This window comes from Phyllobates terribilis, unplaced genomic scaffold, assembly GCF_046119375.1.
Source record: "Phyllobates terribilis strain yellow unplaced genomic scaffold, ASM4611937v1 Scaffold_277__1_contigs__length_2500907, whole genome shotgun sequence".
NCBI classification, from domain to species: domain Eukaryota; kingdom Metazoa; phylum Chordata; class Amphibia; order Anura; family Dendrobatidae; genus Phyllobates; species Phyllobates terribilis.
The window spans coordinates 925,341-948,636 of NW_027363037.1; the positions used below are offsets into that span (position 1 = coordinate 925,341).

Sequence of the window (23,296 nt, forward strand, 5' to 3'; positions counted from 1 at the left end):
TCAACCTCTAGATCCCTTACATGCCTGCACTTTTCGGCTTGCTGCTGCTGCAATCCACGCGTTTTAGATCTGCATAACTCCACCTCTTTAAACACAGCACCTTCACCCCCTGCTGTTCCCACCCGCCTCAACACCGTTGGAAGGGAGGAGAACCAATTAAGGCGGGGGGTGGGGTGGAACGAGCAGCTGTCTACCCTTAGCAGGAGGGCTCCTGATTACATACCTCTCCTGCTGCTGCTGCTGCTGGCTGTCCAGCAGCAGACTGAAGGTGGCTGCTGCTGTGCACAGGTATATAAAGGCTCAGAGCCTATTATGACACGCGCAGCCAGCGTTCCATTGCCACATTCCATCTACTGCAGGCAGGATACCTGGCTGGCTGAATGTCGCTGAGAAGCTCACAGAGACCGCCATAAGCAACAGTTTAACAGAATGCCACAGACTAATCAACCAAACTTTTTGGGTTGGGTTCTCTTTTATAGTCTGCAGGCATTAAATGAAAGAAGTCAGTGTTCCAGCAGAAGGAGACAACGTTTCAGAAAAGGCATTGTAGCAAACCAAAAAAGAAATTTTAACCGCAGCAGAGTAACCAGCGCACATACCTGTTAGCTCAGGTGAGTTTAAAAGGCTGCTGTTGATAACAAGGGCATTTGCTAAATAGATGGTGTGTGTGCAACAATATACTGAAAGGTCAATTATATTGTGCAGCTTATCTCACCACCTGTAGTTATTTAGGTGAAAGCTCCAAAATGCTTGCCTAATATGTCTGTTTATCCAAAAGGAAGTAAAAAGGGAGAGCTAGAAAGATAGCATTGCATCACATTACATGGCAATGCAATGCACAGTTGCTGAAGTTGAACCAAAATGAGCTTGTAATCTGGCTTCTGCAACTTTGAACATGAAAAATCCAATGAGGAGAAGAAAAGCAGAGCCAAAGAGTCCATCCCAAAATCCGACAAACAAGCAAAATGAACAAAAAACATTGAATTCAATTCTTTCTGATTTTAGAAACTGCATTAAAGAAGGGGTGCACCGGTCCTGGAGATACTGCAATACCAGGTCAATGCGTGGAGTGGACAGAGCAAGCTCTTTTTCCATCTCCCTGTTCTAAAAATCCATTTAATATATGGTCCCCAGATAGGGGACGTATCAGATATTAAACTGATAAGAACAGATTTTTTTTTTTTTTTTTTTTTTTTTTTCTCCTCAGACGAGGAAATTCCACAGTCTATGGAAACCAGACAAAGGAAAATTCCATCAAAACAGCTGCGTCAAATCCAATACGCAATTTGCTGTCCCCATCATCATCGGAAATATTTATTTCATATTTCAAAACAACAATAACAAAAATCAAGAGGTACTAACAATATATCTCCACTTTTTAACTTTCCATATTCCCTCCGCATCCACTTCCCCTCTCCTCTTTTTGTCCCATAGGAAACACACATACATCTTCCCCAAAATCACCTTCACACTATCCTTTACAGCAATTTCCTTCCTTTTAAACACATACACATTCCTCATATCCCATAACACTTCCTTTATACATGCAAGCATCAACCACAAGACTCTTTCCTTCGTCCCATCACATATTCCCAAACCAAACATAAACAACTCAAAAGACAACAAATTCACACCACACAATTCTTTACACAAAGGCCCCATTCTCCCAATCACATCTCTAGCATACTGGCAATTCCAAAAAACATGCAACACACTTTCCCTTCCACCACAGCCATTTCTTGGACACATTTCACTCCTCACCAAACCTCTATTCCTCTGAAACTCTCTCACAGGTAATACTCCATGTAAAGACTGCCACACAACTTCACTCTGTTTGTTGGTCATACCACTCATCCGCACTTTCTTCCAAACCTTCTGCACATCACCACCCCTAACCATATTTATTCCACATTCTACCTCTCTACATTCAATCATCCTATACACAGCCTTCTTATTCTCCAGCAATCTCACATCTGCATCACACAGTTCATACCTCACCAAAAACTTATAAACCCACACATACCATACAGGCACCTCAAAAGCAATCGGACATCGCAAATCCCTTTCTTGCCACTTTAAACGAAACAAATACGCTCCAAATAAATACCTACACATAGATGAAAACTTTCCATCCGCCCTAATCACTTTCAAAACAAACACAACGATATTCACACCAAAAAACACGTCCAAATTCGGAAAACCCAAACCACCTTTTTCCACTCTTTTAACCAAAATTTCTCTCCTAGCTCTCTCCATTTTCGAGTTCCACAAAAAAACAAATAAAATTCTATTCAAGCTTCTCATACACATATATCCTGGTGGAAATACTACCGCAATATATAAAAATATTGGCAACACCACACTCTTAACAATTAAAATCTTCCCAAAAAAGGATAAACTCCTCAATTTCCAAAAATTCAACTTCTGCTCAACTTTTCCTTTCGCATCATCCCAACTTTCTTTCCCATCCAAACTCTCTGAAAACTTCACACCCAAAACTTTAATAGGTCCATTCACTACATTCACACCTACATCCCTACTTAAACTTCCGCCTCCAAAACCCTTACACTCACTCTTTTCCCAATTCACTTTAAACGCAGATGCACCACAAAAAATAGACACTAACAACTTCACCCGCCTCACCGAACATTCAGAATCACATAATACACACACGTCATCCATATAACCACTCACCTTCCATTCTTTTCCTCCACCTCCCGGCACTTGCACACCACGAATTACCTTATCTTTCCTCAGCATACACAACAATGGCTCAATTGCACAAATAAATGCTACAGGGGACAAAGGACACCCCTGTCGCACACCCGAAAACACATTCACTTTCCTACCCACATACCCATTCATTAAAACACAGCTATAAACACCCGCATACAAACTTCTCACTCGCCCAACAAAATCAGCCGGAAAACCCATTTTTAACAACACTCTGAACAAAAAACCATGCGACAACCTATCATAAGCCTTTTCAAAATCCAAACTTAACAAAAATACACTCTTCTTACGACCCATGCAATCCCATAGACAATCTCTTAACATACACACACACTCATGAATCCGCCTCCCAGGTACCGCACAACACTGCTCATCCCCAATCACACTCTCTATCACATCACGCATCCTATTAGCCATAAGTTTTGCATAGATTTTATAATCACAATTAAGTAACGTTATTGGCCTCCAATTCCTCAGACTTTTCAAATCCCCTTTCTTAGGAATTAACACAACCATACCTGCACGCATACTCTCAGCCACCTCCATGTTTCCCCACATATACTTACATACATCCACAAAGTCCTTACCAATCACACCCCACATCACACGATAAAATTCTACTGGGAGGCCATCCTCCCCCGGCGTCTTATTCAAAGCCATACTACACATAACCTTCCATACCTCATCACCAGTCACCTCACCCATCACTCTCTCTCTTTCTGCTTCACTCAACTTACTCTCTAACACACTCAAAACATCATTCTCCAAACATTCATCCCTCTGTTTCACTGCATACAGATCCTCATAAAACTTAGCCACCTCTTCACACATATCCTCTCCACTCACCTCACTTCCATCTGCTCCATACACCACGCTCATACTCTGTTTCTTTCCAAAAACTTTTTTAAAGAAAAACCGAGAACATTTCTCATCCTGCTCCATCTTATCAATCTTTGCCCTAAACACTATGCTTCTCCCTCTCTCCAACAAAAACTCACTAATCTCCTTTTTTACCTCTAAAATATCCTCCTCCACCTCAACTCCTCCTTCCCTTAACTTATACAAAATGCTCAACCGCGCGTTCAGTTTAACAAAACTCTCTCTTTTAATTGCTGCATACTTGTATCCTAAATTTTTAAAGAACATTTTTGTTTGTTTCTTCACCCAGTCCCACCACTCACAAACATTCCCAAACTCATTTTTATGCTTACACCATTCTTCATACCGCCTTTCATACTCCTTTCTCACATCTTCATTCTCTAACAGTTTAACATTTAACTTCCACAATCCTCTCCCAAACACTCCATCAACTTTTATATCCAACTCACACAACATACACACATGATCTGAAAAAAGAACGTTTTCCTGCCTATAATTAACAGAAACCATATTTTTAGAAATAAAACAATAATCCAATCTGGATTGTACCCTACCACTCTCAGAAAAGAAAGTGTTCAACAAAGGATTCATGTTACACACGCGCTGCATATCACACAACCCAAAATCATTCACTAACTCCAATAATGCTTTCCCAGACACATCCACATTCACTCTCCCCACATCACAGTTCATATCACCCACAATTACCACAGGTATTCTTCCTGGAACAAAAAGCTTAATTTTTTCAAATAAATTTTTGCGCTCATTTTTTTCAACTGGCGCATAAACATTAATAACACAAAACTTTACATTCTTGTATACAAAATTAGCAAGGATACATCTCCCCACCTCAATAACCAAATAATCACTCAAAACAACCTCCCTTCCTTTAACCAAAATACCCACACCATCATTCTTATTACATGCACTCCCCGACCACACAGACGCTCCATAAGACCATTCATCCCCTTTCACACCATCCACTACCCCACATTCTTGTAAACAAAAAATAGATGCATTTTGCATAGCTAAAAACTCAAAAATAGCAGCTCTTCTTACTTTACTTTTAAACACTCTTACGTTTTGGGACACTATGGTAAATCCCATAATACTTCTACTCCTTCACCAATTACACAAAGAAATAGCCTTTGGCCTAAACCAAAGCTCACAAGAGGACAAAAAGAAAAAACATTTACAATATTATATGGTGACACTATCCAGCACCACCACTATCCTCCTCCGCCATCAGAACAGAACAGCTGGTTTCCGACCCGCTGGCTTCACCAGCCACACTCCTCATTCTGGCAGTTCTGATCTTCCTCTGAGGCTCACTAAAATCTGCATCATCACTGCCCCCACCATCCTCCCTACGACTCTTCTTTGCACCCCTATCATCCTCCGAAGAAAAATCTTCAATGTTTTCAGGACCCGAAGGGTGTTCAGGACTGTCGGGTTCCGAGATTTGCACTTCACATCCTGTTGCGTCCATTGCCTCTCCAAAAGTCATCATCTCAGGCAGCTCTGCTTCCACCACTTTCCTAGATATTCTTGCAGACACTGCCTTTTTCTCCACCTTTGCCACTTCCCTCCAGAACTCCTTTTCTTCCCTCCGCTTCTTCCTCATTTCTTCAGCAGAAGAAGAACATGGTCTCAGGGACACCTCCTCTGGCGCCGTAGAGGGAGAGGCTCTACCAGTTTCCCGCCTCCTTCCCTCTCTCTCCTCCCTCTCCAATCTTTCCAGCACTTTCAGTGCGCTTGCCATCTGCCTCCTCTCCAGCTCCTCCTCCTTCTGTTCTTTATCAGAACGTCTAGGTGCACTCATAGGACAGTCCTTATACATGTGATCACTACTCCCACAGACATCACAGGACTTGGCCTCTGGACACTGGTTGGCCATATGCCCCTCCTTTCTGCAATTTCGGCAACACTGCCCTTTAAGGCATGTTACCATGGTATGTCCGAAAGAAAAGCATCTACGGCAAAACATGGGCTGGCCTGGGTAAAAGAGGAAACCTCTATGGCCTGCAACGGAAAAATTTGATGGAGGGTGTCTAAAGCCCCCCACACTGTCAGGATCCCTTTTCAATTTCACACGGAATTTATACTGACAGTTAAAGATTCCTAGACAATTGACTTGCTTCACTCCCTTCCGCACATATTCACAGTAGCGAGAGAGGAAGCACTCCAGCAGCTCAGGGTCTGTAAAAGGGTTATAGACAGTCAGAGTCACCTCCTTTTCTTGCAGACCAAACAAAGGTTCCCATCTAACTCCTTCCAAGCAGGGGTCACTAGAGTGACCACGGAGCCATTCAAAGACATTAAGGCAAACATCCTGGTCCATAAAGGTAACGTCATAATTACCTTGACGTGAAAATTCGTTGACACTGAAGATCTCAGAACGTCTTGCTCCAGCTTTGCCTTCAACGATGTCTTGGACAATGAAAACCACGTTGTTCTTGTTCTGGTCAGATGGATCCACGGACAAACGGATGGTGTTCTTCACAAAAGACATCTTGGATTCTGTCGGTATGGAATACCACAAGAAAAAGCAGAAAATCCTCCACAAAAGGGTCCGGATTCCTCCAGGAGACTCGCACCAATCAAGGTACAGTCATACGATCTTAGCCAAAAGGCCGAGAAGCGATAACCAGAATTGGTTTCAAACTACGGAGCCACCCAAGGATCCTGAAAAGTCCATTTGTGGAGATGAGCTCCTGGACTCCCGTTAAGAAGACATGTTGTCAACCTCTAGATCCCTTACATGCCTGCACTTTTCGGCTTGCTGCTGCTGCAATCCACGCGTTTTAGATCTGCATAACTCCACCTCTTTAAACACAGCACCTTCACCCCCTGCTGTTCCCACCCGCCTCAACACCGTTGGAAGGGAGGAGAACCAATTAAGGCGGGGGGTGGGGTGGAACGAGCAGCTGTCTACCCTTAGCAGGAGGGCTCCTGATTACATACCTCTCCTGCTGCTGCTGCTGCTGGCTGTCCAGCAGCAGACTGAAGGTGGCTGCTGCTGTGCACAGGTATATAAAGGCTCAGAGCCTATTATGACACGCGCAGCCAGCGTTCCATTGCCACATTCCATCTACTGCAGGCAGGATACCTGGCTGGCTGAATGTCGCTGAGAAGCTCACAGAGACCGCCATAAGCAACAGTTTAACAGAATGCCACAGACTAATCAACCAAACTTTTTGGGTTGGGTTCTCTTTTATAGTCTGCAGGCATTAAATGAAAGAAGTCAGTGTTCCAGCAGAAGGAGACAACGTTTCAGAAAAGGCATTGTAGCAAACCAAAAAAGAAATTTTAAGCGCAGCAGAGTAACCAGCGCACATACCTGTTAGCTCAGGTGAGTTTAAAAGGCTGCTGTTGATAACAAGGGCATTTGCTAAATAGATGGTGTGTGTGCAACAATATACTGAAAGGTCAATTATATTGTGCAGCTTATCTCACCACCTGTAGTTATTTAGGTGAAAGCTCCAAAATGCTTGCCTAATATGTCTGTTTATCCAAAAGGAAGTAAAAAGGGAGAGCTAGAAAGATAGCATTGCATCACATTACATGGCAATGCAATGCACAGTTGCTGAAGTTGAACCAAAATGAGCTTGTAATCTGGCTTCTGCAACTTTGAACATGAAAAATCCAATGAGGAGAAGAAAAGCAGAGCCAAAGAGTCCATCCCAAAATCCGACAAACAAGCAAAATGAACAAAAAACATTGAATTCAATTCTTTCTGATTTTAGAAACTGCATTAAAGAAGGGGTGCACCGGTCCTGGAGATACTGCAATACCAGGTCAATGCGTGGAGTGGACAGAGCAAGCTCTTTTTCCATCTCCCTGTTCTAAAAATCCATTTAATATATGGTCCCCAGATAGGGGACGTATCAGATATTAAACTGATAAGAACAGATACTACACTTGATCTTAGCCAAAAGGCCGAGAAGCGATAACCAGAATTGGTTTCAAACTACGGAGCCACCCAAGGATCCTAAAAAGTCCATTTGTGGAGATGAGCTCCTGGACTCCCGTTAAGAAGACATGTTGTCAACCTCTAGATCCCTTACATGCCTGCACTTTTCGGCTTGCTGCTGCTGCAATCCACGCGTTTTAGATCTGCATAACTCCACCTCTTTAAACACAGCACCTTCACCCCCTGCTGTTCCCACCCGCCTCAACACCGTTGGAAGGGAGGAGAACCAATTAAGGCGGGGGGTGGGGTGGAACGAGCAGCTGTCTACCCTTAGCAGGAGGGCTCCTGATTACATACCTCTCCTGCTGCTGCTGCTGCTGGCTGTCCAGCAGCAGACTGAAGGTGGCTGCTGCTGTGCACAGGTATATAAAGGCTCAGAGCCTATTATGACACGCGCAGCCAGCGTTCCATTGCCACATTCCATCTACTGCAGGCAGGATACCTGGCTGGCTGAATGTCGCTGAGAAGCTCACAGAGACCGCCATAAGCAACAGTTTAACAGAATGCCACAGACTAATCAACCAAACTTTTTGGGTTGGGTTCTCTTTTATAGTCTGCAGGCATTAAATGAAAGAAGTCAGTGTTCCAGCAGAAGGAGACAACGTTTCAGAAAAGGCATTGTAGCAAACCAAAAAAGAAATTTTAAGCGCAGCAGAGTAACCAGCGCACATACCTGTTAGCTCAGGTGAGTTTAAAAGGCTGCTGTTGATAACAAGGGCATTTGCTAAATAGATAGTGTGTGTGCAACAATATACTGAAAGGTCAATTATATTGTGCAGCTTATCTCACCACCTGTAGTTATTTAGGTGAAAGCTCCAAAATGCTTGCCTAATATGTCTGTTTATCCAAAAGGAAGTAAAAAGGGAGAGCTAGAAAGATAGCATTGCATCACATTACATGGCAATGCAATGCACAGTTGCTGAAGTTGAACCAAAATGAGCTTGTAATCTGGCTTCTGCAACTTTGAACATGAAAAATCCAATGAGGAGAAGAAAAGCAGAGCCAAAGAGTCCATCCCAAAATCCGACAAACAAGCAAAATGAACAAAAAACATTGAATTCAATTCTTTCTGATTTTAGAAACTGCATTAAAGAAGGGGTGCACCGGTCCTGGAGATACTGCAATACCAGGTCAATGCGTGGAGTGGACAGAGCAAGCTCTTTTTCCATCTCCCTGTTCTAAAAATCCATTTAATATATGGTCCCCAGATAGGGGACGTATCAGATATTAAACTGATAAGAACAGATACTACACTTGATCTTAGCCAAAAGGCCGAGAAGCGATAACCAGAATTGGTTTCAAACTACGGAGCCACCCAAGGATCCTAAAAAGTCCATTTGTGGAGATGAGCTCCTGGACTCCCGTTAAGAAGACATGTTGTCAACCTCTAGATCCCTTACATGCCTGCACTTTTCGGCTTGCTGCTGCTGCAATCCACGCGTTTTAGATCTGCATAACTCCACCTCTTTAAACACAGCACCTTCACCCCCTGCTGTTCCCACCCGCCTCAACACCGTTGGAAGGGAGGAGAACCAATTAAGGCGGGGGGTGGGGTGGAACGAGCAGCTGTCTACCCTTAGCAGGAGGGCTCCTGATTACATACCTCTCCTGCTGCTGCTGCTGCTGGCTGTCCAGCAGCAGACTGAAGGTGGCTGCTGCTGTGCACAGGTATATAAAGGCTCAGAGCCTATTATGACACGCGCAGCCAGCGTTCCATTGCCACATTCCATCTACTGCAGGCAGGATACCTGGCTGGCTGAATGTCGCTGAGAAGCTCACAGAGACCGCCATAAGCAACAGTTTAACAGAATGCCACAGACTAATCAACCAAACTTTTTGGGTTGGGTTCTCTTTTATAGTCTGCAGGCATTAAATGAAAGAAGTCAGTGTTCCAGCAGAAGGAGACAACGTTTCAGAAAAGGCATTGTAGCAAACCAAAAAAGAAATTTTAAGCGCAGCAGAGTAACCAGCGCACATACCTGTTAGCTCAGGTGAGTTTAAAAGGCTGCTGTTGATAACAAGGGCATTTGCTAAATAGATGGTGTGTGTGCAACAATATACTGAAAGGTCAATTATATTGTGCAGCTTATCTCACCACCTGTAGTTATTTAGGTGAAAGCTCCAAAATGCTTGCCTAATATGTCTGTTTATCCAAAAGGAAGTAAAAAGGGAGAGCTAGAAAGATAGCATTGCATCACATTACATGGCAATGCAATGCACAGTTGCTGAAGTTGAACCAAAATGAGCTTGTAATCTGGCTTCTGCAACTTTGAACATGAAAAATCCAATGAGGAGAAGAAAAGCAAAGCCAAAGAGTCCATCCCAAAATCCGACAAACAAGCAAAATGAACAAAAAACATTGAATTCAATTCTTTCTGATTTTAGAAACTGCATTAAAGAAGGGGTGCACCGGTCCTGGAGATACTGCAATACCAGGTCAATGCGTGGAGTGGACAGAGCAAGCTCTTTTTCCATCTCCCTGTTCTAAAAATCCATTTAATATATGGTCCCCAGATAGGGGACGTATCAGATATTAAACTGATAAGAACAGATACTACACTTGATCTTAGCCAAAAGGCCGAGAAGCGATAACCAGAATTGGTTTCAAACTACGGAGCCACCCAAGGATCCTGAAAAGTCCATTTGTGGAGATGAGCTCCTGGACTCCCGTTAAGAAGACATGTTGTCAACCTCTAGATCCCTTACATGCCTGCACTTTTCGGCTTGCTGCTGCTGCAATCCACGCGTTTTAGATCTGCATAACTCCACCTCTTTAAACACAGCACCTTCACCCCCTGCTGTTCCCACCCGCCTCAACACCGTTGGAAGGGAGGAGAACCAATTAAGGCGGGGGGTGGGGTGGAACGAGCAGCTGTCTACCCTTAGCAGGAGGGCTCCTGATTACATACCTCTCCTGCTGCTGCTGCTGCTGGCTGTCCAGCAGCAGACTGAAGGTGGCTGCTGCTGTGCACAGGTATATAAAGGCTCAGAGCCTATTATGACACGCGCAGCCAGCGTTCCATTGCCACATTCCATCTACTGCAGGCAGGATACCTGGCTGGCTGAATGTCGCTGAGAAGCTCACAGAGACCGCCATAAGCAACAGTTTAACAGAATGCCACAGACTAATCAACCAAACTTTTTGGGTTGGGTTCTCTTTTATAGTCTGCAGGCATTAAATGAAAGAAGTCAGTGTTCCAGCAGAAGGAGACAACGTTTCAGAAAAGGCATTGTAGCAAACCAAAAAAGAAATTTTAAGCGCAGCAGAGTAACCAGCGCACATACCTGTTAGCTCAGGTGAGTTTAAAAGGCTGCTGTTGATAACAAGGGCATTTGCTAAATAGATGGTGTGTGTGCAACAATATACTGAAAGGTCAATTATATTGTGCAGCTTATCTCACCACCTGTAGTTATTTAGGTGAAAGCTCCAAAATGCTTGCCTAATATGTCTGTTTATCCAAAAGGAAGTAAAAAGGGAGAGCTAGAAAGATAGCATTGCATCACATTACATGGCAATGCAATGCACAGTTGCTGAAGTTGAACCAAAATGAGCTTGTAATCTGGCTTCTGCAACTTTGAACATGAAAAATCCAATGAGGAGAAGAAAAGCAAAGCCAAAGAGTCCATCCCAAAATCCGACAAACAAGCAAAATGAACAAAAAACATTGAATTCAATTCTTTCTGATTTTAGAAACTGCATTAAAGAAGGGGTGCACCGGTCCTGGAGATACTGCAATACCAGGTCAATGCGTGGAGTGGACAGAGCAAGCTCTTTTTCCATCTCCCTGTTCTAAAAATCCATTTAATATATGGTCCCCAGATAGGGGACGTATCAGATATTAAACTGATAAGAACAGATACTACACTTGATCTTAGCCAAAAGGCCGAGAAGCGATAACCAGAATTGGTTTCAAACTACGGAGCCACCCAAGGATCCTGAAAAGTCCATTTGTGGAGATGAGCTCCTGGACTCCCGTTAAGAAGACATGTTGTCAACCTCTAGATCCCTTACATGCCTTCACTTTTCGGCTTGCTGCTGCTGCAATCCACGCGTTTTAGATCTGCATAACTCCACCTCTTTAAACACAGCACCTTCACCCCCTGCTGTTCCCACCCGCCTCAACACCGTTGGAAGGGAGGAGAACCAATTAAGGCGGGGGGTGGGGTGGAACGAGCAGCTGTCTACCCTTAGCAGGAGGGCTCCTGATTACATACCTCTCCTGCTGCTGCTGCTGCTGGCTGTCCAGCAGCAGACTGAAGGTGGCTGCTGCTGTGCACAGGTATATAAAGGCTCAGAGCCTATTATGACACGCGCAGCCAGCGTTCCATTGCCACATTCCATCTACTGCAGGCAGGATACCTGGCTGGCTGAATGTCGCTGAGAAGCTCACAGAGACCGCCATAAGCAACAGTTTAACAGAATGCCACAGACTAATCAACCAAACTTTTTGGGTTGGGTTCTCTTTTATAGTCTGCAGGCATTAAATGAAAGAAGTCAGTGTTCCAGCAGAAGGAGACAACGTTTCAGAAAAGGCATTGTAGCAAACCAAAAAAGAAATTTTAAGCGCAGCAGAGTAACCAGCGCACATACCTGTTAGCTCAGGTGAGTTTAAAAGGCTGCTGTTGATAACAAGGGCATTTGCTAAATAGATGGTGTGTGTGCAACAATATACTGAAAGGTCAATTATATTGTGCAGCTTATCTCACCACCTGTAGTTATTTAGGTGAAAGCTCCAAAATGCTTGCCTAATATGTCTGTTTATCCAAAAGGAAGTAAAAAGGGAGAGCTAGAAAGATAGCATTGCATCACATTACATGGCAATGCAATGCACAGTTGCTGAAGTTGAACCAAAATGAGCTTGTAATCTGGCTTCTGCAACTTTGAACATGAAAAATCCAATGAGGAGAAGAAAAGCAAAGCCAAAGAGTCCATCCCAAAATCCGACAAACAAGCAAAATGAACAAAAAACATTGAATTCAATTCTTTCTGATTTTAGAAACTGCATTAAAGAAGGGGTGCACCGGTCCTGGAGATACTGCAATACCAGGTCAATGCGTGGAGTGGACAGAGCAAGCTCTTTTTCCATCTCCCTGTTCTAAAAATCCATTTAATATATGGTCCCCAGATAGGGGACGTATCAGATATTAAACTGATAAGAACAGATACTACACTTGATCTTAGCCAAAAGGCCGAGAAGCGATAACCAGAATTGGTTTCAAACTACGGAGCCACCCAAGGATCCTGAAAAGTCCATTTGTGGAGATGAGCTCCTGGACTCCCGTTAAGAAGACATGTTGTCAACCTCTAGATCCCTTACATGCCTGCACTTTTCGGCTTGCTGCTGCTGCAATCCACGCGTTTTAGATCTGCATAACTCCACCTCTTTAAACACAGCACCTTCACCCCCTGCTGTTCCCACCCGCCTCAACACCGTTGGAAGGGAGGAGAACCAATTAAGGCGGGGGGTGGGGTGGAACGAGCAGCTGTCTACCCTTAGCAGGAGGGCTCCTGATTACATACCTCTCCTGCTGCTGCTGCTGCTGGCTGTCCAGCAGCAGACTGAAGGTGGCTGCTGCTGTGCACAGGTATATAAAGGCTCAGAGCCTATTATGACACGCGCAGCCAGCGTTCCATTGCCACATTCCATCTACTGCAGGCAGGATACCTGGCTGGCTGAATGTCGCTGAGAAGCTCACAGAGACCGCCATAAGCAACAGTTTAACAGAATGCCACAGACTAATCAACCAAACTTTTTGGGTTGGGTTCTCTTTTATAGTCTGCAGGCATTAAATGAAAGAAGTCAGTGTTCCAGCAGAAGGAGACAACGTTTCAGAAAAGGCATTGTAGCAAACCAAAAAAGAAATTTTAAGCGCAGCAGAGTAACCAGCGCACATACCTGTTAGCTCAGGTGAGTTTAAAAGGCTGCTGTTGATAACAAGGGCATTTGCTAAATAGATGGTGTGTGTGCAACAATATACTGAAAGGTCAATTATATTGTGCAGCTTATCTCACCACCTGTAGTTATTTAGGTGAAAGCTCCAAAATGCTTGCCTAATATGTCTGTTTATCCAAAAGGAAGTAAAAAGGGAGAGCTAGAAAGATAGCATTGCATCACATTACATGGCAATGCAATGCACAGTTGATGAAGTTGAACCAAAATGAGCTTGTAATCTGGCTTCTGCAACTTTGAACATGAAAAATCCAATGAGGAGAAGAAAAGCAAAGCCAAAGAGTCCATCCCAAAATCCGACAAACAAGCAAAATGAACAAAAAACATTGAATTCAATTCTTTCTGATTTTAGAAACTGCATTAAAGAAGGGGTGCACCGGTCCTGGAGATACTGCAATACCAGGTCAATGCGTGGAGTGGACAGAGCAAGCTCTTTTTCCATCTCCCTGTTCTAAAAATCCATTTAATATATGGTCCCCAGATAGGGGACGTATCAGATATTAAACTGATAAGAACAGATACTACACTTGATCTTAGCCAAAAGGCCGAGAAGCGATAACCAGAATTGGTTTCAAACTACGGAGCCACCCAAGGATCCTGAAAAGTCCATTTGTGGAGATGAGCTCCTGGACTCCCGTTAAGAAGACATGTTGTCAACCTCTAGATCCCTTACATGCCTGCACTTTTCGGCTTGCTGCTGCTGCAATCCACGCGTTTTAGATCTGCATAACTCCACCTCTTTAAACACAGCATCTTCACCCCCTGCTGTTCCCACCCGCCTCAACACCGTTGGAAGGGAGGAGAACCAATTAAGGCGGGGGGTGGGGTGGAACGAGCAGCTGTCTACCCTTAGCAGGAGGGCTCCTGATTACATACCTCTCCTGCTGCTGCTGGCTGTCCAGCAGCAGACTGAAGGTGGCTGCTGCTGTGCACAGGTATATAAAGGCTCAGAGCCTATTATGACACGCGCAGCCAGCGTTCCATTGCCACATTCCATCTACTGCAGGCAGGATACCTGGCTGGCTGAATGTCGCTGAGAAGCTCACAGAGACCGCCATAAGCAACAGTTTAACAGAATGCCACAGACTAATCAACCAAACTTTTTGGGTTGGGTTCTCTTTTATAGTCTGCAGGCATTAAATGAAAGAAGTCAGTGTTCCAGCAGAAGGAGACAACGTTTCAGAAAAGGCATTGTAGCAAACCAAAAAAGAAATTTTAAGCGCAGCAGAGTAACCAGCGCACATACCTGTTAGCTCAGGTGAGTTTAAAAGGCTGCTGTTGATAACAAGGGCATTTGCTAAATAGATGGTGTGTGTGCAACAATATACTGAAAGGTCAATTATATTGTGCAGCTTATCTCACCACCTGTAGTTATTTAGGTGAAAGCTCCAAAATGCTTGCCTAATATGTCTGTTTATCCAAAAGGAAGTAAAAAGGGAGAGCTAGAAAGATAGCATTGCATCACATTACATGGCAATGCAATGCACAGTTGCTGAAGTTGAACCAAAATGAGCTTGTAATCTGGCTTCTGCAACTTTGAACATGAAAAATCCAATGAGGAGAAGAAAAGCAAAGCCAAAGAGTCCATCCCAAAATCCGACAAACAAGCAAAATGAACAAAAAACATTGAATTCAATTCTTTCTGATTTTAGAAACTGCATTAAAGAAGGGGTGCACCGGTCCTGGAGATACTGCAATACCAGGTCAATGCGTGGAGTGGACAGAGCAAGCTCTTTTTCCATCTCCCTGTTCTAAAAATCCATTTAATATATGGTCCCCAGATAGGGGACGTATCAGATATTAAACTGATAAGAACAGATACTACACTTGATCTTAGCCAAAAGGCCGAGAAGCGATAACCAGAATTGGTTTCAAACTACGGAGCCACCCAAGGATCCTGAAAAGTCCATTTGTGGAGATGAGCTCCTGGACTCCCGTTAAGAAGACATGTTGTCAACCTCTAGATCCCTTACATGCCTGCACTTTTCGGCTTGCTGCTGCTGCAATCCACGCGTTTTAGATCTGCATAACTCCACCTCTTTAAACACAGCACCTTCACCCCCTGCTGTTCCCACCCGCCTCAACACCGTTGGAAGGGAGGAGAACCAATTAAGGCGGGGGGTGGGGTGGAACGAGCAGCTGTCTACCCTTAGCAGGAGGGCTCCTGATTACATACCTCTCCTGCTGCTGCTGCTGCTGGCTGTCCAGCAGCAGACTGAAGGTGGCTGCTGCTGTGCACAGGTATATAAAGGCTCAGAGCCTATTATGACACGCGCAGCCAGCGTTCCATTGCCACAATCCATCTACTGCAGGAAGGATACCTGGCTGGCTGAATGTCGCTGAGAAGCTCACAGAGACCGCCATAAGCAACAGTTTAACAGAATGCCACAGACTAATCAACCAAACTTTTTGGGTTGGGTTCTCTTTTATAGTCTGCAGGCATTAAATGAAAGAAGTCAGTGTTCCAGCAGAAGGAGACAACGTTTCAGAAAAGGCATTGTAGCAAACCAAAAAAGAAATTTTAAGCGCAGCAGAGTAACCAGCGCACATACCTGTTAGCTCAGGTGAGTTTAAAAGGCTGCTGTTGATAACAAGGGCATTTGCTAAATAGATGGTGTGTGTGCAACAATATACTGAAAGGTCAATTATATTGTGCAGCTTATCTCACCACCTGTAGTTATTTAGGTGAAAGCTCCAAAATGCTTGCCTAATATGTCTGTTTATCCAAAAGGAAGTAAAAAGGGAGAGCTAGAAAGATAGCATTGCATCACATTACATGGCAATGCAATGCACAGTTGCTGAAGTTGAACCAAAATGAGCTTGTAATCTGGCTTCTGCAACTTTGAACATGAAAAATCCAATGAGGAGAAGAAAAGCAAAGCCAAAGAGTCCATCCCAAAATCCGACAAACAAGCAAAATGAACAAAAAACATTGAATTCAATTCTTTCTGATTTTAGAAACTGCATTAAAGAAGGGGTGCACCGGTCCTGGAGATACTGCAATACCAGGTCAATGCGTGGAGTGGACAGAGCAAGCTCTTTTTCCATCTCCCTGTTCTAAAAATCCATTTAATATATGGTCCCCAGATAGGGGACGTATCAGATATTAAACTGATAAGAACAGATTTTTTGATTGAAGCTGCATCCAAGGCACTGAAAAATGTGACCGAAGTCACACCAAAACAGCGCACGAGGTGAGGATTCATGTGGACCCTTCCCGGAGGAGAGGGTTCCCAAAAAACCATCCCCATCCCTCCGAGCCAGAAGGCCACAGCGAGGGTCAGGGATCTCCGATGCTCTCCCTAGCCGAAGCCGGAGAAGAGCCGTTTTCGTGCTCCCAGCTTCCATCTAGGCTGCCACCCTAGTGGAGCTGGAGCCTGTGTTGGTTTCTCAGCCCAAAGCTGAGCGGACCTCCGACCGGGTTTATAAAAATTCCCCTTCCTAGCCCGGAGGCCAGGAATAGGGGGGGTTGCTCAGAAAGTATGATTGGCAAAGGTGCTGCGTGCTACGAAGCCAAGTCTTTCTGGGGTTCCCAGTCCCAGTAAGCTTGGACTCCCACCAGGGCGCCTACTCCTGGGGCACATTGCTCCAAAGCCCTCACACTTACCCAGCCTAGTGACTTCGATCCTGGAGGGCCATGTTTTCCATCAGATAACTCTATGAGCCACCTGGCGTACTAACAAGTGCACCAAACCAGTGTGTAATATGCATCAATTTACTAGGGAAGCCCAAGGACAAAACTGCCTTTTCAAAAGATACTACACTTGATCTTAGCCAAAAGGCCGAGAAGCGATAACCAGAATTGGTTTCAAACTACGGAGCCACCCAAGGATCCTGAAAAGTCCATTTGTGGAGATGAGCTCCTGGACTCCCGTTAAGAAGACATGTTGTCAACCTCTAGATCCCTTACATGCCTGCACTTTTCGGCTTGCTGCTGCTGCAATCCACGCGTTTTAGATCTGCATAACTCCACCTCTTTAAACACAGCACCTTCACCCCCTGCTGTTCCCACCCGCCTCAACACCGTTGGAAGGGAGGAGAACCAATTAAGGCGGGGGGTGGGGTGGAACGAGCAGCTGTCTACCCTTAGCAGGAGGGCTCCTGATTACATACCTCTCCTGCTGCTGCTGCTGCTGCTGGCTGTCCAGCAGCAGACTGAATGTGGCTGCTGCTGTGCACAGGTACATAAAGGCTCAGAGCCTATTATGACACGCGCAGCCAGCGTTCCATTGCCACATTCCATCTACTGCAGGCAGGATACCTGGCTGGCTGAATGTCGCTGAGAAGCTCACAGAGACCGCCATAAGCAACAGTTTAACAGAATGCCACAGACTAATCAACCAAACTTTTTGGGTTGGGTTCTCTTTTATAGTCTGCAGGCATTAAATGAAAGAAGTCAGTGTTCCAGCAGAAGGAGACAACGTTTCAGAAAAGGCATTGTAGCAAACCAAAAAAGAAATTTTAAGCGCAGCAGAGTAACCAGCGCACATACCTGTTAGCTCAGGTGAGTTTAAAAGGCTGCTGTTGATAACAAGGGCATTTGCTAAATAGATGGTGTGTGTGCAACAATATACTGAAAGGTCAATTATATTGTGCAGCTTATCTCACCACCTGTAGTTATTTAGGTGAAAGCTCCAAAATGCTTGCCTAATATGTCTGTTTATCCAAAAGGAAGTAAAAAGGGAGAGCTAGAAAGATAGCATTGCATCACATTACATGGCAATGCAATGCACAGTTGCTGAAGTTGAACCAAAATGAGCTTGTAATCTGGCTTCTGCAACTTTGAACATGAAAAATCCAATGAGGAGAAGAAAAGCAAAGCCAAAGAGTCCATCCCAAAATCCGACAAACAAGCAAAATGAACAAAAAACATTGAATTCAATTCTTTCTGATTTTAGAAACTGCATTAAAGAAGGGGTGCACCGGTCCTGGAGATACTGCAATACCAGGTCAATGCGTGGAGTGGACAGAGCAAGCTCTTTTTCCATCTCCCTGTTCTAAAAATCCATTTAATATATGGTCCCCAGATAGGGGACGTATCAGATATTAAACTGATAAGAACAGATACTACACTTGATCTTAGCCAAAAGGCCGAGAAGCGATAACCAGAATTGGTTTCAAACTACGGAGCCACCCAAGGATCCTGAAAAGTCCATTTGTGGAGATGAGCTCCTGGACTCCCGTTAAGAAGACATGTTGTCAACCTCTAGATCCCTTACATGCCTGCACTTTTCGGCTTGCTGCTGCTGCAATCCACGCGTTTTAGATCTGCATAACTCCACCTCTTTAAACACAGCACCTTCAACCCCTGCTGTTCCCACCCGCCTCAACACCGTTGGAAGGGAGGAGAACCAATTAAGGCGGGGGGTGGGGTGGAACGAGCAGCTGTCTACCCTTAGCAGGAGGGCTCCTGATTACATACCTCTCCTGCTGCTGCTGCTGCTGGCTGTCCAGCAGCAGACTGAAGGTGGCTGCTGCTGTGCACAGGTATATAAAGGCTCAGAGCCTATTATGACACGCGCAGCCAGCGTTCCATTGCCACATTCCATCTACTGCAGGCAGGATACCTGGCTGGCTGAATGTCGCTGAGAAGCTCACAGAGACCGCCATAAGCAACAGTTTAACAGAATGCCACAGACTAATCAACCAAACTTTTTGGGTTGGGTTCTCTTTTATAGTCTGCAGGCATTAAATGAAAGAAGTCAGTGTTCCAGCAGAAGGAGACAACGTTTCAGAAAAGGCATTGTAGCAAACCAAAAAAGAAATTTTAAGCGCAGCAGAGTAACCAGCGCACATACCTGTTAGCTCAGGTGAGTTTAAAAGGCTGCTGTTGATAACAAGGGCATTTGCTAAATAGATGGTGTGTGTGCAACAATATACTGAAAGGTCAATTATATTGTGCAGCTTATCTCACCACCTGTAGTTATTTAGGTGAAAGCTCCAAAATGCTTGCCTAATATGTCTGTTTATCCAAAAGGAAGTAAAAAGGGAGAGCTAGAAAGATAGCATTGCATCACATTACATGGCAATGCAATGCACAGTTGCTGAAGTTGAACCAAAATGAGCTTGTAATCTGGCTTCTGCAACTTTGAACATGAAAAATCCAATGAGGAGAAGAAAAGCAAAGCCAAAGAGTCCATCCCAAAATCTGACAAACAAGCAAAATGAACAAAAAACATTGAATTCAATTCTTTCTGATTTTAGAAACTGCATTAAAGAAGGGGTGCACCGGTCCTGGAGATACTGCAATACCAGGTCAATGCGTGGAGTGGACAGAGCAAGTTCTTTTTCCATCTCCCTGTTCTAAAAATCCATTTAATATATGGTCCCCAGATAGGGGACGTATCAGATATTAAACTGATAAGAACAGATACTACACTTGATCTTAGCCAAAAGGCCGAGAAGCGATAACCAGAATTGGTTTCAAACTACGGAGCCACCCAAGGATCCTGAAAAGTCCATTTGTGGAGATGAGCTCCTGGACTCCCGTTAAGAAGACATGTTGTCAACCTCTAGATCCCTTACATGCCTGCACTTTTCGGCTTGCTGCTGCTGCAATCCACGCATTTTAGATCTGCATAACTCCACCTCTTTAAACACAGCACCTTCACCCCCTGCTGTTCCCACCCGCCTCAACACCGTTGGAAGGGAGGAGAACCAATTAAGGCGGGGGGTGGGGTGGAACGAGCAGCTGTCTACCCTTAGCAGGAGGGCTCCTGATTACATACCTCTCCTGCTGCTGCTGCTGCTGGCTGTCCAGCAGCAGACTGAAGGTGGCTGCTGCTGTGCACAGGTATATAAAGGCTCAGAGCCTATTATGACACGCGCAGCCAGCGTTCCATTGCCACATTCCATCTACTGCAGGCAGGATACCTGGCTGGCTGAATGTCGCTGAGAAGCTCACAGAGACCGCCATAAGCAACAGTTTAACAGAATGCCACAGACTAATCAACCAAACTTTTTGGGTTGGGTTCTCTTTTATAGTCTGCAGGCATTAAATGAAAGAAGTCAGTGTTCCAGCAGAAGGAGACAACGTTTCAGAAAAGGCATTGTAGCAAACCAAAAAAGAAATTTTAAGCGCAGCAGAGTAACCAGCGCACATACCTGTTAGCTCAGGTGAGTTTAAAAGGCTGCTGTTGATAACAAGGGCATTTGCTAAATAGATGGTGTGTGTGCAACAATATACTGAAAGGTCAATTATATTGTGCAGCTTATCTCACCACCTGTAGTTATTTAGGTGAAAGCTCCAAAATGCTTGCCTAATATGTCTGTTTATCCAAAAGGAAGTAAAAAGGGAGAGCTAGAAAGATAGCATTGCATCACATTACATGGCAATGCAATGCACAGTTGCTGAAGTTGAACCAAAATGAGCTTGTAATCTGGCTTCTGCAACTTTGAACATGAAAAATCCAATGAGGAGAAGAAAAGCAAAGCCAAAGAGTCCATCCCAAAATCCGACAAACAAGCAAAATGAACAAAAAACATTGAATTCAATTCTTTCTGATTTTAGAAACTGCATTAAAGAAGGGGTGCACCGGTCCTGGAGATACTGCAATACCAGGTCAATGCGTGGAGTGGACAGAGCAAGCTCTTTTTCCATCTCCCTGTTCTAAAAATCCATTTAATATATGGTCCCCAGATAGGGGACGTATCAGATATTAAACTGATAAGAACAGATACTACACTTGATCTTAGCCAAAAGGCCGAGAAGCGATAACCAGAATTGGTTTCAAACTATGGAGCCACCCAAGGATCCTGAAAAGTCCATTTGTGGAGATGAGCTCCTGGACTCCCGTTAAGAAGACATGTTGTCAACCTCTAGATCCCTTACATGCCTGCACTTTTCGGCTTGCTGCTGCTGCAATCCACGCGTTTTAGATCTGCATAACTCCACCTCTTTAAACACAGCACCTTCACCCCCTGCTGTTCCCACCCGCCTCAACACCGTTGGAAGGGAGGAGAACCAATTAAGGCGGGGGGTGGGGTGGAACGAGCAGCTGTCTACCCTTAGCAGGAGGGCTCCTGATTACATACCTCTCCTGCTGCTGCTGCTGCTGGCTGTCCAGCAGCAGACTGAAGGTGGCTGCTGCTGTGCACAGGTATATAAAGGCTCAGAGCCTATTATGACACGCGCAGCCAGCGTTCCATTGCCACATTCCATCTACTGCAGGCAGGATACCTGGCTGGCTGAATGTCGCTGAGAAGCTCACAGAGACCGCCATAAGCAACAGTTTAACAGAATGCCACAGACTAATCAACCAAACTTTTTGGGTTGGGTTCTCTTTTATAGTCTGCAGGCATTAAATGAAAGAAGTCAGTGTTCCAGCAGAAGGAGACAACGTTTCAGAAAAGGCATTGTAGCAAACCAAAAAAGAAATTTTAAGCGCAGCAGAGTAACCAGCGCACATACCTGTTAGCTCAGGTGAGTTTAAAAGGCTGCTGTTGATAACAAGGGCATTTGCTAAATAGATGGTGTGTGTGCAACAATATACTGAAAGGTCAATTATATTGTGCAGCTTATCTCACCACCTGTAGTTATTTAGGTGAAAGCTCCAAAATGCTTGCCTAATATGTCTGTTTATCCAAAAGGAAGTAAAAAGGGAGAGCTAGAAAGATAGCATTGCATCACATTACATGGCAATGCAATGCACAGTTGCTGAAGTTGAACCAAAATGAGCTTGTAATCTGGCTTCTGCAACTTTGAACATGAAAAATCCAATGAGGAGAAGAAAAGCAAAGCCAAAGAGTCCATCCCAAAATCCGACAAACAAGCAAAATGAACAAAAAACATTGAATTCAATTCTTTCTGATTTTAGAAACTGCATTAACCCCTTAAGCCCCGCGGGTGGTTTGCACGTTAATGACCGGGCCAATTTTTACAATTCTGACCACTGTCACTTTATGAGGTAATTACTCTCGAACGCTTCAACGGATCCCCCTGATTCTGAGATTGTTTTTTCGTGACATATTGTACTTCATGATTGTGGAAAAATTTCTTCGATATCACTTGCGTTTATTTGTGAAAAAAACGGAAATTTGGCGAAAATTTTGAAAATTTTGCAATTTTCAAAATTTCAATTTTTAAGCCCTGAAATCAGAGCGATATGTCACACAAAAGAGTTAATAAATAACATTTCCCACATGTCTACTTTACATCAGCACAATTTTGGAACCAAAATTTTTTTTTGTTAGGGAGCTATAAGGGTTAAAAGTTGACCAGCGATTTCTCATTTTTCCAACAAAATTTACAAAACCATTTTTTTAGGGACCACATCACATTTGAAGTCACTTTGAGAGGTCTTTATGACAGAAAATACCCAAAAGTGACACCATTCTAAAAACTGCACCCCTCAAGGTGCTCAAAACCACATTCAAGAACTTTATTAACCCTTCAGGTGCTTCACAGGAATTTTTTGAATGTGGAAGAAAAAAATGAACATTTAACTTTTTTCACAAAAATGTTAATTTAGACCCAATTTTTTTTATTTTCACAGGGGTAACAAGAAAAAATGGACCCCAAAATTTGTTGTGCAATTTCCCCTGGGCACGCAGATACCCAATATTTGGGGAAAAAATACTGTTTGGGCGCACGGCAGGGCTCGGAAGGGAAGGAGCGCTATTTGACTTTTTGATTGTAAAATTTGCTTGAATAATTAGCGGACGCCATGTTGTGTTTGGAGAGCCCATGTGTGCCCAAACTTTGGAGCTCCCCCACAAGTGACCCCATTTTGGAAACTAGACCCCCCAAGGCACCTTTCTA

General features: G+C 44.2%; 12 non-coding genes and 1 pseudogene across 12 annotated transcripts; all 13 read right to left on the minus strand.

The window, feature by feature from the left end:
- Positions 1 to 1,019: 1,019 nt before the first annotated feature.
- On the minus strand, positions 1,020 to 1,217 carry LOC141219689 (U2 spliceosomal RNA). The gene has a single exon (XR_012288128.1). It is a non-coding gene; the product is annotated as a U2 spliceosomal RNA (small nuclear RNA).
- Positions 1,218 to 7,372: 6,155 nt separating this feature from the next.
- On the minus strand, positions 7,373 to 7,563 carry LOC141220027 (U2 spliceosomal RNA). The gene has a single exon (XR_012288399.1). It is a non-coding gene; the product is annotated as a U2 spliceosomal RNA (small nuclear RNA).
- A 1,115-nt stretch (positions 7,564 to 8,678) lies between these two features.
- LOC141220028 (U2 spliceosomal RNA) lies at positions 8,679 to 8,869 on the minus strand. Its single transcript, XR_012288400.1, has one exon. It is a non-coding gene; the product is annotated as a U2 spliceosomal RNA (small nuclear RNA).
- A 1,115-nt stretch (positions 8,870 to 9,984) lies between these two features.
- LOC141220029 (U2 spliceosomal RNA) lies at positions 9,985 to 10,175 on the minus strand. The gene has a single exon (XR_012288401.1). It is a non-coding gene; the product is annotated as a U2 spliceosomal RNA (small nuclear RNA).
- Positions 10,176 to 11,290: 1,115 nt separating this feature from the next.
- LOC141220030 (U2 spliceosomal RNA) lies at positions 11,291 to 11,481 on the minus strand. The gene has a single exon (XR_012288402.1). It is a non-coding gene; the product is annotated as a U2 spliceosomal RNA (small nuclear RNA).
- Positions 11,482 to 12,596: 1,115 nt separating this feature from the next.
- LOC141220032 (U2 spliceosomal RNA) lies at positions 12,597 to 12,787 on the minus strand. The gene has a single exon (XR_012288404.1). It is a non-coding gene; the product is annotated as a U2 spliceosomal RNA (small nuclear RNA).
- Positions 12,788 to 13,902: 1,115 nt separating this feature from the next.
- LOC141220033 (U2 spliceosomal RNA) lies at positions 13,903 to 14,093 on the minus strand. Its single transcript, XR_012288405.1, has one exon. It is a non-coding gene; the product is annotated as a U2 spliceosomal RNA (small nuclear RNA).
- Positions 14,094 to 15,202: 1,109 nt separating this feature from the next.
- LOC141220034 (U2 spliceosomal RNA) lies at positions 15,203 to 15,393 on the minus strand. Its single transcript, XR_012288406.1, has one exon. It is a non-coding gene; the product is annotated as a U2 spliceosomal RNA (small nuclear RNA).
- A 1,115-nt stretch (positions 15,394 to 16,508) lies between these two features.
- Positions 16,509 to 16,690, minus strand: LOC141219609 (U2 spliceosomal RNA). Its single transcript, XR_012288067.1, has one exon. It is a non-coding gene; the product is annotated as a U2 spliceosomal RNA (small nuclear RNA).
- Positions 16,691 to 17,214: 524 nt separating this feature from the next.
- Positions 17,215 to 17,330, minus strand: LOC141219724 (U2 spliceosomal RNA; annotated as a pseudogene).
- Positions 17,331 to 18,448: 1,118 nt separating this feature from the next.
- LOC141220035 (U2 spliceosomal RNA) lies at positions 18,449 to 18,639 on the minus strand. Its single transcript, XR_012288407.1, has one exon. It is a non-coding gene; the product is annotated as a U2 spliceosomal RNA (small nuclear RNA).
- Positions 18,640 to 19,754: 1,115 nt separating this feature from the next.
- Positions 19,755 to 19,945, minus strand: LOC141220251 (U2 spliceosomal RNA). Its single transcript, XR_012288620.1, has one exon. It is a non-coding gene; the product is annotated as a U2 spliceosomal RNA (small nuclear RNA).
- A 1,115-nt stretch (positions 19,946 to 21,060) lies between these two features.
- Positions 21,061 to 21,251, minus strand: LOC141220036 (U2 spliceosomal RNA). Its single transcript, XR_012288408.1, has one exon. It is a non-coding gene; the product is annotated as a U2 spliceosomal RNA (small nuclear RNA).
- Positions 21,252 to 23,296: the final 2,045 nt, after the last annotated feature.